The sequence below is a fragment of the Rattus norvegicus genome, chromosome 1 (genome assembly GCF_021556685.1).
Source record: "Rattus norvegicus strain SHRSP/BbbUtx chromosome 1, alternate assembly SHRSP_T2T, whole genome shotgun sequence".
Classification (NCBI taxonomy): Eukaryota; Metazoa; Chordata; class Mammalia; order Rodentia; family Muridae; genus Rattus; species Rattus norvegicus.
Window position 1 is genome coordinate 152785833 of NC_141534.1, and position 11819 is coordinate 152797651.

The 11819-nt window shown below is 35.0% G+C and overlaps 1 pseudogene; it reads right to left on the reverse strand.

Moving 5' to 3' along the window:
- Or14f1-ps1 (olfactory receptor family 14 subfamily F member 1, pseudogene 1) lies at positions 3980 to 4408 on the reverse strand (annotated as a pseudogene).

The following is an 11819-nucleotide window of genomic DNA, read 5'->3' on the forward strand; positions in this document are numbered from 1 at the left end:
ATAACAAAAAGAGGATAGTGACCATACTAATCAGAGTCTTAGTCTGTATCTCTAAGAACACAGGAATAAGTAATTAGACAGAACAGAGTAGAAAATAGACAGAACAGTTATATAAAAGTCTAAGAATGATCAACAAAATACAAACATGGAGAATAGCTGTTTTAGTTTAAAATTTTCCTGATGAATCTATTAGATCACTACCTCCTTCAGAAACAAAAGTCTGGGGAAAAAAGTGAAATATTAAAAAGTCAGTCTATAAAATATGGGACAATATAAATTAATTTTGGAACTTTCTTAGATATGACAAATGATAGATAGCTATACTGAATGAATACATATGAACAACACTAATTTTTAAAACACATGATACAGTTCATTCATTTTGATCTCATCAATACCTAAGAGTTTATTATTCATTGTGACAAATGTATTCTGTTGTACATAATGTGCTATAACCATTACAATACACTCTTTCCAACAAAGAGCTTAAGTCACTGGCAAGAAAAAATATACAAGCTGTAATTCGAAACAGAGCACTCTATTAACTCTGTATTACAAAATTTTATAGAGAATGTGTGCAGAAGGTGCTTAATTTAGAGAATGGAATAAAGAATACATTTTTTACTGAAGTTTCTGTTTATGTGGATTTTACATTAAATATTGAAAAGATGAAAGTAAATGACAAAGTGTGAATAGGATCCAAAGAAGGATCATAGAACAAAAGTAAGGAATGATAGCTGGTGTGGCTGAGATATAAGGTGACTATTCTATGTTTAGAAGAAAGCTTGCAAATGAATGAGATTTTTCTTCTGGGAAAGAGGCAGAACTGGAGTTTCCCTAATGTATTTATTAAATGTTACTAATGTTGGTGATTCTAGCAAAAGTGACTCTAAATCTCAGGGAAAAGAAAATAAACCACATAGATAGATAACAACACAGAAAATGATGTGGTGAATCTTGATTGTTGTCCTGTTTACTTTTGAGGTTTTACTTAAGAGTTAAAGCAATAAATGCTGTAACACTTATTACAAAAGAAACCATATGAGGATGTATCATGACTACTTACATGCTTTCCCCATCTAAATTGTGTGCTTTTTTTTTGTAAAGCACCAAATAAAAAGTTATTTTATATTTATTCATTTTGTAAGTGAACCAGCTAATTTATCAAATGACCAGATGTGAAATTGTACCATGAAGTATTATCAATAGTTTTAGAAAGGTATATTCCCAAAATTATGACATGCTTTTTATTAACTATTTTACTTATTCATTCATTTTATATACCAATATTAATACCTATCTCTACCAAGTCCCCACTCCAAACACAGCTCCTCCTCTCATTCCCTCCTCCCCTTCTTTTCTGGGAAGGGGATCCTCCCCTTAGGTATCATCACACTTTGGCACATGAAATCATTGCAGGACTAGGCATTTCCTCCCCTTCTGAGGTCAGACAAGGCAGCTCAGTTAGCAGACTGTGACTCACAGACAGGCAACGGATTCAACAATAGTCCTCGCTCCAGTTGTTGGGGAAGTGTGTGAAGACCAACCATACATTTGTAATGTCTCTCTGTCTCTGTCTCTGTCTCTGTCTCTGTCTCTCTCTCTCTCTCTCTCTCTCTGTGTGTCTCTCTCTCTCTCTGTCTGTCTCTCTGCGTGTGTGTGTGTGGGGGGGAGTCTAGACAATTTTAGCTCTTTGGTTATTGGTCAGCCTCTGTAAGCCCTCATGGCTCCAGGTTCTTTGACTTTGTTGGTCTTCTTAGGGCATCCCTATAACATCTGCTACCTCAATCCTTCTGTAACTCTTCTATAAAACTCTAGGACTCCATCTAATGTTTGGATGTAGGTCTCTGCATCTCTTTCTATACGCTTCTAGGTGGATTGCCTCAGAGGACCATCCTGTCTGTAAGCATAACAGAGCATCATGTCTAGTGTCTGTGGTTACTTCCTGCCCATGGGATAGGTTTCAATTGGGGCCAGTCATTGGTTGGCCACTCCCTCTGATTCTGTTCCATCTTTGTCCCTACACATCTTATAGGCAGGCCAAATTTTGGGTCAAGTCTTTATAGGTGGGTTGCTTTCTTTATTACTATACGGGGAGCCTTGCTGGACTATAGGAGGTGGCTTGTTCAGCCTCTTAGTCTCCTACTATTAGGGGTATCAGGTAGAGTCACTCCCATAGACTCTTTGGGTACTCCTCCCGTCCCATGTTTGTGGCAATCCTAAATATGACCCCTCCGCATCCCTGCTCTCCACCATTTTCCATTCTCTCTCCACTGTTTTCTCTACACAGGAATCACCTGCCTTGTTCTTCTCCCCCTTTCCTCTCCCACAAGTTCCCTCCCTCCATCTGTAACTGATCATTCTTTTAATTATATTTCTGAGGAAGATTCAAGCATCCCTCCTTGGGCTGTCCTTGTATTTGGCTTTGTTGGGTCTCTGAATTGTAATGTGGTTATTCTTTACTTCCTGGCTAATTTCTATGTATAAATGAGTATATACCATGCATATCCTTTTGGATCTGAGTTACCTCACTCTTACTTTCTATTTCTATCCACTGATTTCATACTCATGATATCCTTGTTTTAATAGGTGAGTAGTATGCCATTGTATAAATGAATCTCATTTTGTTCATCCTTTCTTTAGTTGAGAGAAATGTAGATGGTTTCCACTTTTTGGCTATTATGAATAAAGCTGTTATGAACATACATAGTTGAGCAGGTGTCCTTGTGAAGTGGTGGGAAACCTTTTAAGTGTATCCTCAGAATTGTATAGCTGGTTCTTGGGGTAGAACTAATTCCAATTTTCAGAGAATCTGCCAAACTGATTTGCAGAGTGGTTGTACAAATTTATACTCCAACAAGCAGTAAAGGAGTATTCAATTGCTCTATATCATCACTAGCATGAGCTGTCTCTTGAGTTCTTGATGTTAGCTTTAGTGATAGGTATAAGGTGGAATCTCAGAGTCACTTTTATTTTTATTGCCTTGATGACTAAGGACATTGGACATTCTTAAGGTGTTTCTTGGCCATTAGAGTTTCCTCTGTTGAAAACTCTATGTTTAGCTCAATGACCCAGTTTTAATTCGGTTATTTGGGTTTTTGATGTCTACTTTCTTGAGTTCTGTATATATTTTGAATTATCAACTTCACATGAAAAAAAATTCCATCATAGTTAAAATAATCCTGTACAATAAGGGAATTTTCAAAGGTATTACCATCATTGACTTCAAGCTGTACAACAAAGCAGTAATAATAGAAACTGTTTAGGAGTGGCATAGAAACAGAGAGGTTGGTCAATGAAATTGAATGAAAGAAAGAGAAATAAACCCAAGCACCCATAGACACTTGAGTTTTCAGAATGAAGTCAAAACCATGAATTTGAAAAGAGAGGACATCATCAAAAAATAGTGCTGTTCTAATAGGAATGTCTGCATGTAGAAAAATGCCAATAAATTCACATTGATCACCCTGAACAAAATTCAAGTCTAAATGGATCAAAGGCCTCATTGTAAAACTAATACTCTAAATTTACTAGAAGGGAAAGTGAGGAATATCTTTGAATCCTAAGCATAGGATACAACTACCAGAGAAGAACACCAGTGGCTCAGGCACTAAGCTTAAAAGTTAATAAACTGGATCTCATAAAACTAAAAAATAATTCTGTAAAGCAAAGGACACCATCAATAGGACAAAAGAGCCTACAGATTTAATAAGATATTTATCCTCTTTACATCTGACAGAGGGCCAATATCCAAATGAGAACAAATGTAACATAAAAAAAAATACAGAAAATAGTATGCTGACTTTTCATGTTGTTCTCATATAGCATAATTATCTGAATTTAGACAATCAGAATTATCTTGAGTGTTTATTTACTCAGGACAAAATATAAGTATCTACACTTGTTTTACTAATGTCAGAATTACAAAGCTTGCTTATACATTTTGAAGCACTGTAACACTGAAAATTATTGAGAAGTGTTAATAGATGTTAGTCTCTTGTGTAAAATTTTGCTGCACCATCCTCAGAATATACTTGACATCACTGTTACTCAGATGTAAATTAAAGGAGAAGTGCTGGAAGTAACAGAGTGTGTAGCACAAAAAACTGCCTGGAGGTAATTGATGGTGCAACTGATGGTACACCTTCACAAAGAAAAAGAAAGCAGTAGGAATAAAAACAGTGAAAATCATGAGGTAGGGAGGTAGTGGCAAATGCTTTAGACTTACCTTCATTAGTAGGAATCATCAAAATAGTAGAAAACATGTAAAAGTAAGCAATCACAACACAGATAAAACAAGACATGCCTGGCAAACACTAATCCCAGGACATGTTTAAATGACCTCAAGTGTTTTAAAACAGAAAATCCTTAGTAATGAGGGAACATCACAGAGAAAGGGGAAACATTGCTACATAGCAGTCATATGGCATTGCCAACAGAACAAATACTTCCCCCAAATGCAAATAAAGCAATTCAAACATCTGGAAATAGCATGGAACAATGGTGGACATTGTTCTGGATAAGAAGCTGAGAGCTCTACATCTCTATTGCAGCCTGTGGGGGAAAAAAAGAGAGCCAATTTTCTTTCAATAATGCCACCTACTCCATTAAGGCCACATGTCATAGTAGTGCCTCTATCTATGGACCTTTGAGGGCAGGTTTTATTCAAATCAAAACATTCCACTCGTGGGCCTCATAGACTTATAGCCATCTGATAATGCAAAATGCATTTCATCCATGTTTTCTGCCAGGACAATAATAGACTAAACCTCTGAGGTTGTAAACCAACCCCAATTAAATGCTTTTTTTCCTGAGAGTTGCAATGGTCATGGTGTCTCTTCAAAGCAATAAAATCCTAACTAGGATTCTGGATCATGGAGATTGGTACTAAATGAGAAAATTTATTGTATGTTGATGCATTTGGGAGAAAGTATGTTGTTAAGGGTGTGTTTTGAGACTTCAAATCATGGAAGGTCTCTCTTCTTACTTTCTGAGTATCCAAATATAGAACTTTCAGCTATTCCTCAAGCACCATGTTTGCTTGCATGCTGCAATGTTCCCCGATACATGATTGACTTAAACTCTGAAACTACAAGCAAATCCCAAGTTATCTGTATCTATATCTACATCTACATCCATATCCATATCATATCTATATCTATGTCTATCAATCTATCTATCTAAGCTATATATACACACAGACACATGGAGACACACGCAGGCACGCACACACACACACACACACACACACAAACACACCCACACCCTCCCCCACACACACAAACACACATGTATATGTGGTGCCTGGAAGTCACAATCCAGAATAGAAATGGAATTATGACGAAGATATTTAGGATTGGAATAGAAAAAAAAAGGCATCGAACAGGGAAAAATTCTACAGAACAAGGTACATTGATCTGTGAAGCTGCAAATGTGATGAAAGTGATGATTAGCACATTAAATTTTAGGGTTTCAAATTAAATAAGTATGATAAACATCCCATATTGTTGTTGTAAAAATATAAAAAATTAAAAAAATATTGGTGCCATCTGTTGTTGTAAAAATATAAAAAATATAAAGGGCATAGTTTGTCTTTTACCCTGCTAGGTCCGCACCGCGGTGCCCCAAGATATCTGCTAGATATCTGGTGGAAACACATCCCAGCCGCACACTTTCCTACACTCAAACCCTAACATAAACACAACACAATAATCCCCACACACAACACAATAATCTAGATCCAATTGATAAGATATATTTGCCCACTTAAATATACAAAGCCCAGTATCATCCATCTCTTAGGAACATTAATAACAACCTGTAAATACACAGAGCAGAATCTTAACATCTCCTGACATGGCTTCTCAACTTCTCCTTTCTCCTGTCTCTTCCTTTCTCCTCTAGTCTCCTCCTCTTCCTTCAAACTTCTCTCCCACCCATCCATCCTTCTCCTCCAATGACAGGCCTCCTTCTATCCTGTACCTTACAAATTCAATGGGGAGGTTCTGGTGAAGTCACCTGATTCCTGAGTATGTGACTAGGCAGCTGTCCCTGGGGCAGTGGAATTAGCATCAAAATACAGATAACTTCAGAGCAAACCACAACACTCTGTAGTGTCTATATCTCAGAGGTATCAGAGAACCTCAATAGAATAAATCTTGTTTCTGCAGTAATACATTCTCTTCACAGTCTTTCAGCGGATATAGAGCAATGAGTAATAATTCATAATGCCTTAAATAACTACACTGATATACAGAAGTGCTCAACAGAGAAAAGTCAAGAAACTAGCTAAAGTACTACTACATTTGTATAAAAATGCCATTTCTTTTTTTCTCCCTTTCATATGTTTCCACTCTTCCTCTTCCTTCTATATATTCACAGTATGTCTCTCTCTTTTTTTCTACTCTGTTGATGTTCACTGTCTTCTAACATCCCTCTCCCTGCCAATGTGGTCTATTAATCCCTTCTCTTTTTCCTAGACTCAAGTTTTCCTTAAGGGTCTGTACATGTTATATAAGTTTTCTAAAATTGAGATATGAAACCTTAATTTGGTACTATTTTAAAATAATATCTGATTAGCATAAAAATCTGTGATATAAATATGTTGTTTTATTTCTAGGATATTTTCAAAAACAGTTTAGAAAAAATTTATTGTTTTTATTATATCTTCTTTCCATTTATATACGAATGAATTGTCCTTTTCTGGATATTGCCTATATTAAAGCTAACTTTACAAACAATTTTGAAAGTTTGGATAGGAGAAGCATTGTTGTCAGTTAAAAAGATAAGTATAAAAAGAATTTGATATGATCATGACTCAATTTACAGATGTATCTAAGTTGTAGCTCATATACAACTAATATACATCAATATTCATAAACAAGGAATGCAAAAGAAAAGTAAAATGCAAAAAGATTAAAAATTTAAGAGTCTATTCTCATCCTTTACACTAAACCTTGCATTTGTGTGATATTGCTATGAGCAGTGGCTTCCAAACTTCTTAATCTGTAACACATTAAAATATTTCCTTATTTGGTAAGGACCTCATCCATAAAATTTTCATTGTTACTTTATAACTGAAAATATACTGTGTCATGAATTAGAATATAAATATTTTGAATACAAAAGTTTGTCAAAGTATTTGGAAACCATGGGTTGAGAACCATTGGCTCTACATTTGGGCAGCAGAAGTTGGTCGTATTGACTGAACATTTGTGTCAGCTCTTTTTTTAACAGATTAATTAAAAATTGAGGAAAGTATAACAATGAATTAGATACTTAAATCCACTGCAAATGTACAATGCAAAGCTAAAGGTAAGATAAAATCTGAACGTATCTCCCATTATTTCCTTTGTGTTTGATTGTCTTAAACTTTTTGATAAATTTCTGTTCAACTCTGAGGGAAATCATGGTCTCTAACTCAACTGAGCCAGTAATAATCTCCTTCCAAGGCTGAAGAAAAGATGAATTTACTAAGATATTTCCAATTTTATTACTGCTGTCTTTTACGTCATCTGTTACAGATATTAGGTAATCACTAAGAAGTCTTCATTTTTGGATGAGCATTTCTTGAATAGTAGAGGTTTGTAGGCAGATGATTTACTGATGAGGCTGACCACATGAGACATGATCAACAGCTATGGAACAAATTTCCCCTCTTCCAAATGATACATCTGACTTGTAAATACACCAAAAAGTAAGTAAAAGTAACTTATCCTAACATTTCTCTTTACCATAAACAAGGAGTACCACTTCAAGTAGGCAACTTCGATTACTTTCACATTTCTAATATTAATCAGAACTGTGTGAAAAATCAACCAGACAACAGTCTGAGCCAGATTATAATTATGGAGATTCTTGTCCTCTTCCTCTGTTTAATCTTGGTATTCTTGTTAATACTTCGGAAAATATTTCTCTCCATTACAATTTTATTTACTAAATTTCTCTTCAACATTTTACTGTTCTGTTTCCTATTTGATTTATGGAAATTTTAACTATTATGTTTCTTGTTGATTTATTTGGATATTACCTATTTTTATTTTGCTGTTAATTACTATAGCCAGAATATCTTTGTTATGGGATTTCTTTAAAGTAACTCTAAAAACATATTCCATCTTTTCCTTGACTATTTTTTTAACAGGTCGCATTTTTTTCAAAATCGCTTTTTGCATATGTTCAGCATTAAAATTTTATTGTTGGTTACTAGATTGCATTTGTTGTAGTTATCTTTACTTAAAAGCAAATCTCTCCTTCTCTGTGTGTACAGGCCGGGATATAAGCCTGTACATGTGTATTAGTGTGTGTGTGTGTGTGTGTGTGTGTGTGTGTGTGTGTGTTATATTGACTGAGTAATATAAAATAATGAAGAGATTATTAGAGCAACTTATTCTCCAATTGAGGAATCAAAGATAAGTATGAACAAATATTGTACTAACAACAAAATATTCTTCATATTATAGGGTTTGGGGCAATAAAAGACCTTAGAGGTCAATCAGTTGATTATTTCAAGTTATAGGCTTTCAACCAAGATTCAAAGGAATAGTATATAGGACAAAAATCTTTGGACATGGCATTTGTAAACAGACCTTGAATGAGACAAGAAAATTGATACCAGGGGTTGGGGATTTAGCTCAGCGGTAGAGCGCTTGCCTAGCAAGCACAAGGCCCTGGGTTTGGTCCCCAACTCCGGAAAAAAAAAAGAAAATTGATGCCATTTTTATATTTTCAGAGAACTCTCTGCATACACAAGAAGAATGTGTGGAGAGGGCTAAGATCCGGGATTTTTGCTAGGCTATACCAACTATATGCATAAATAAAACTACCAGGAAACATAAAGACGAATAAATCACTGTTAAATTACATTGCATTCAATATCACACCAAATTTTCTCCACATCTGTAATATTTTAAATATTGTTTCAGACAGTGTATTTTAACATTTACCAATGGAAATATAAAATTTGAATTTTAGAACAATTCAGATTCTTCGTGTCCCTAGAAAGAGTCACTCATCAGATATATGTAGGAAAATTTTCTGACAAGTAGTCTTGGGGAGGGAAATGTTTCCATATACATTAAAGTTTAATTTATCAGTAGATTACCTGAGAGGAAAAGAGGACATTTTGCCCACTTTGCAAACAGAAAATATAACATATTGTTATATCTATAAGGTTGTGAGAAAACTCAAAGTTCAGAGCTAAATTATTATGCTTTCTTATCAGGATAATATAAAAATAAACAGTGAGGAAAATATTTTAACCTTTTTTTAATCTTTCATGTGGATGTATTCAAAATTTTACATAGTCAAAATATCTCTAACAGATTCTTTTAATTCACATGGCTACTCCCTTAATGTCCCCAATGAGCAATCTTTCTGGATAGTTTTATGAAGACTCTGTGTCTTTAGACAGTGTTACAATGATTGGTGCTTTCTACACACTACATTAGTCAGCCAATTGAAAATAGGCTGTGACAGATCATGAAAAACATGCTCATATTTCCCAGAAACATAATAATTATGTATATTATCAATTATACAGTGCATTATAACTGGATGCATCGTAGTTTAAAAATAAACATGATACAAAATACAAAATTAGAAACTCTGAACGAAGACTCCTGTAAGACATCCATTAGTAATCACTTTGTTCCTGACTGTTTCAAAATATGTAGCAAAAAAGTAAATAAGAGAAACCAATTGTTGAATCTAGCCCATTTTTGCAGGAACAGTCCAAATAACAAAGAAAGCTTAATTGCAGTATCATGTAAGAGCTGGTCACAGTATATCTATAGTCAGAAAGCAGAAAATGAAATTGTCACATTCTAATGGTACTCTGTTCAGCTTCCTCTTCTTTTTTTCTTAGCAGATTGCCAAATCAGAAAAGAAACTTACCTACAGTCAGGGTACATCTTTCTGTCATGGACAATCCTTTGTGAAAAGGCCCTTTAAAGACATATCTATACTATAATATTTATTTTTCTTAGTTGCTAGTATAATTCAAGTGACACTTAAGAAACATTAGCTATATCATATCATTCTTTTTTTTCAACTTCATTTTTAAATGCATCACTTTAAAACATAACATTACAAAAATGTGATTAGTACATCTCTAAAAATTTCAGATCTTGATGAGGTTGAAGGTTTTGTTTCTAGCACTCACATTGAGTTATCCAGAATTACCCATCATTTTTGCCCAAATGAACTGTTCAGGCTTTGGATGTCATCCTCATTTACATGAACTCACCATCTCAAATACATTCAATGACATAATTTAAAATAAAATAAGAGAAATAGTTCTTAAGTTCATGATTCCATTTTGTCCTGAAATGGAAAGAGTGTCAGATTAAAAAAAATATGTAGTTCAAATGTTCAGTGGCACCCAGCAAATCTTTCCATTCTAAAAACAATAACAACTGAACAAGGACAGATGAAGTCAAATCCAGAAGGAGAAAATTGCGAAAAACTTTAGCTTTTTGTGTAGAGTTTGAGAACATGGGATTCCTCTGCATTCCAACAGCATTAGCCCAACATTCCACTGAGCCTCTTCTGCAACCTTTAGCTCAGGTGATACAGGAACTGGAATTGCAAGCCTCCTCAATGTATGAAGGTCAGATAGCTTTACAGGTCAGATAACTTCTGGGAGGCTCCTAGGATATACATAGAATCTCCTCTCCCCAATATATAGAGTCTTTAGAATTTGTAGGGTTATTTAGACTCTTAGACTTGTAAGCATTTTCACTCTCATGTATAAATAATGTTTCTAATCAAGAGAAAGTACAGAAAAACAAACTCACAAATTTCCAACTCTCCAGTGTCTTTCAGATAATAGGATGAACCTGGGTGGTCAATATTTGTCTTTTAGAACCTGGATTCTGTGATCTTGTTCCAGGTTTGTCTTTGTCTCAAGAATTTGATACTTCCTTAAAGATTGAGGCTACTTCGGTCTAGGCATAATGCATTGCTTCTTGCCTTTTCTTTTTTTATCTTTATCAACTTGAGTATTTCATATTTACCACCATCCCCCCAACAATCACATTCACTGGGGGTTCAGTCTTAGCAGGACCCAGGGCTTCCCCTTCCACTGGTGCTCTTACTAGGATATTCATTGCTACCTATGGGGTCAGAGTCCAGGGTCAGTCCATGTATAGTCTTTAGGTAGTGGCTTAGTCCCTGGAAGCTCTGGTTGCTTGACATTGTTGTACATATGGGGTCTCGAGCCCCTTCAAGCTCTTCCAGTCCTTTCTCTGATTCCTTCAACGGGGCTCCCGTTCTCAGTTCAGTGGTTTGCTGCTGGCATTCACCTATGTATTTGCTGTATTCTGGCTGTGTCTCTCAGGAGAGATCTACATCTGGTACCTGTCAGCCTGCAATTCTTTGCTTCATCCATCTTATCTAGTTTGGTGGCTGTATATATATGGGCCACATGTGGGGCAGGCTCTGAATTGGTGTTCTTTCTGCCTCTGTTGCCTCTTCTTTCTAATTATTAGAAAATTATTTGCACGAAAATTGTATGTGAATTAGCTTTGATTGTTCACATGCTTCCTCCATCTCAAATATATTGTTGTTATTGTTGTTTTGTATTGTTTTTAAAGTAGATTAGTTATCAAATGATGAAATATTTATTCAATTTTATCAGAGAGTGAAAATTAGCAATTCTTTAGAAAGGTATATTTCCCAAATGAGAACGGCTATATCATATAAGAGAATAAACTGGTATTGTAACATTATAAGTTACTATGATATAATTTTCTGATTCTTTGATCATATCAGCCTTCATGTATTTTCTCAGGGCAAATATGAGTATCTACATTTTGTGAGAG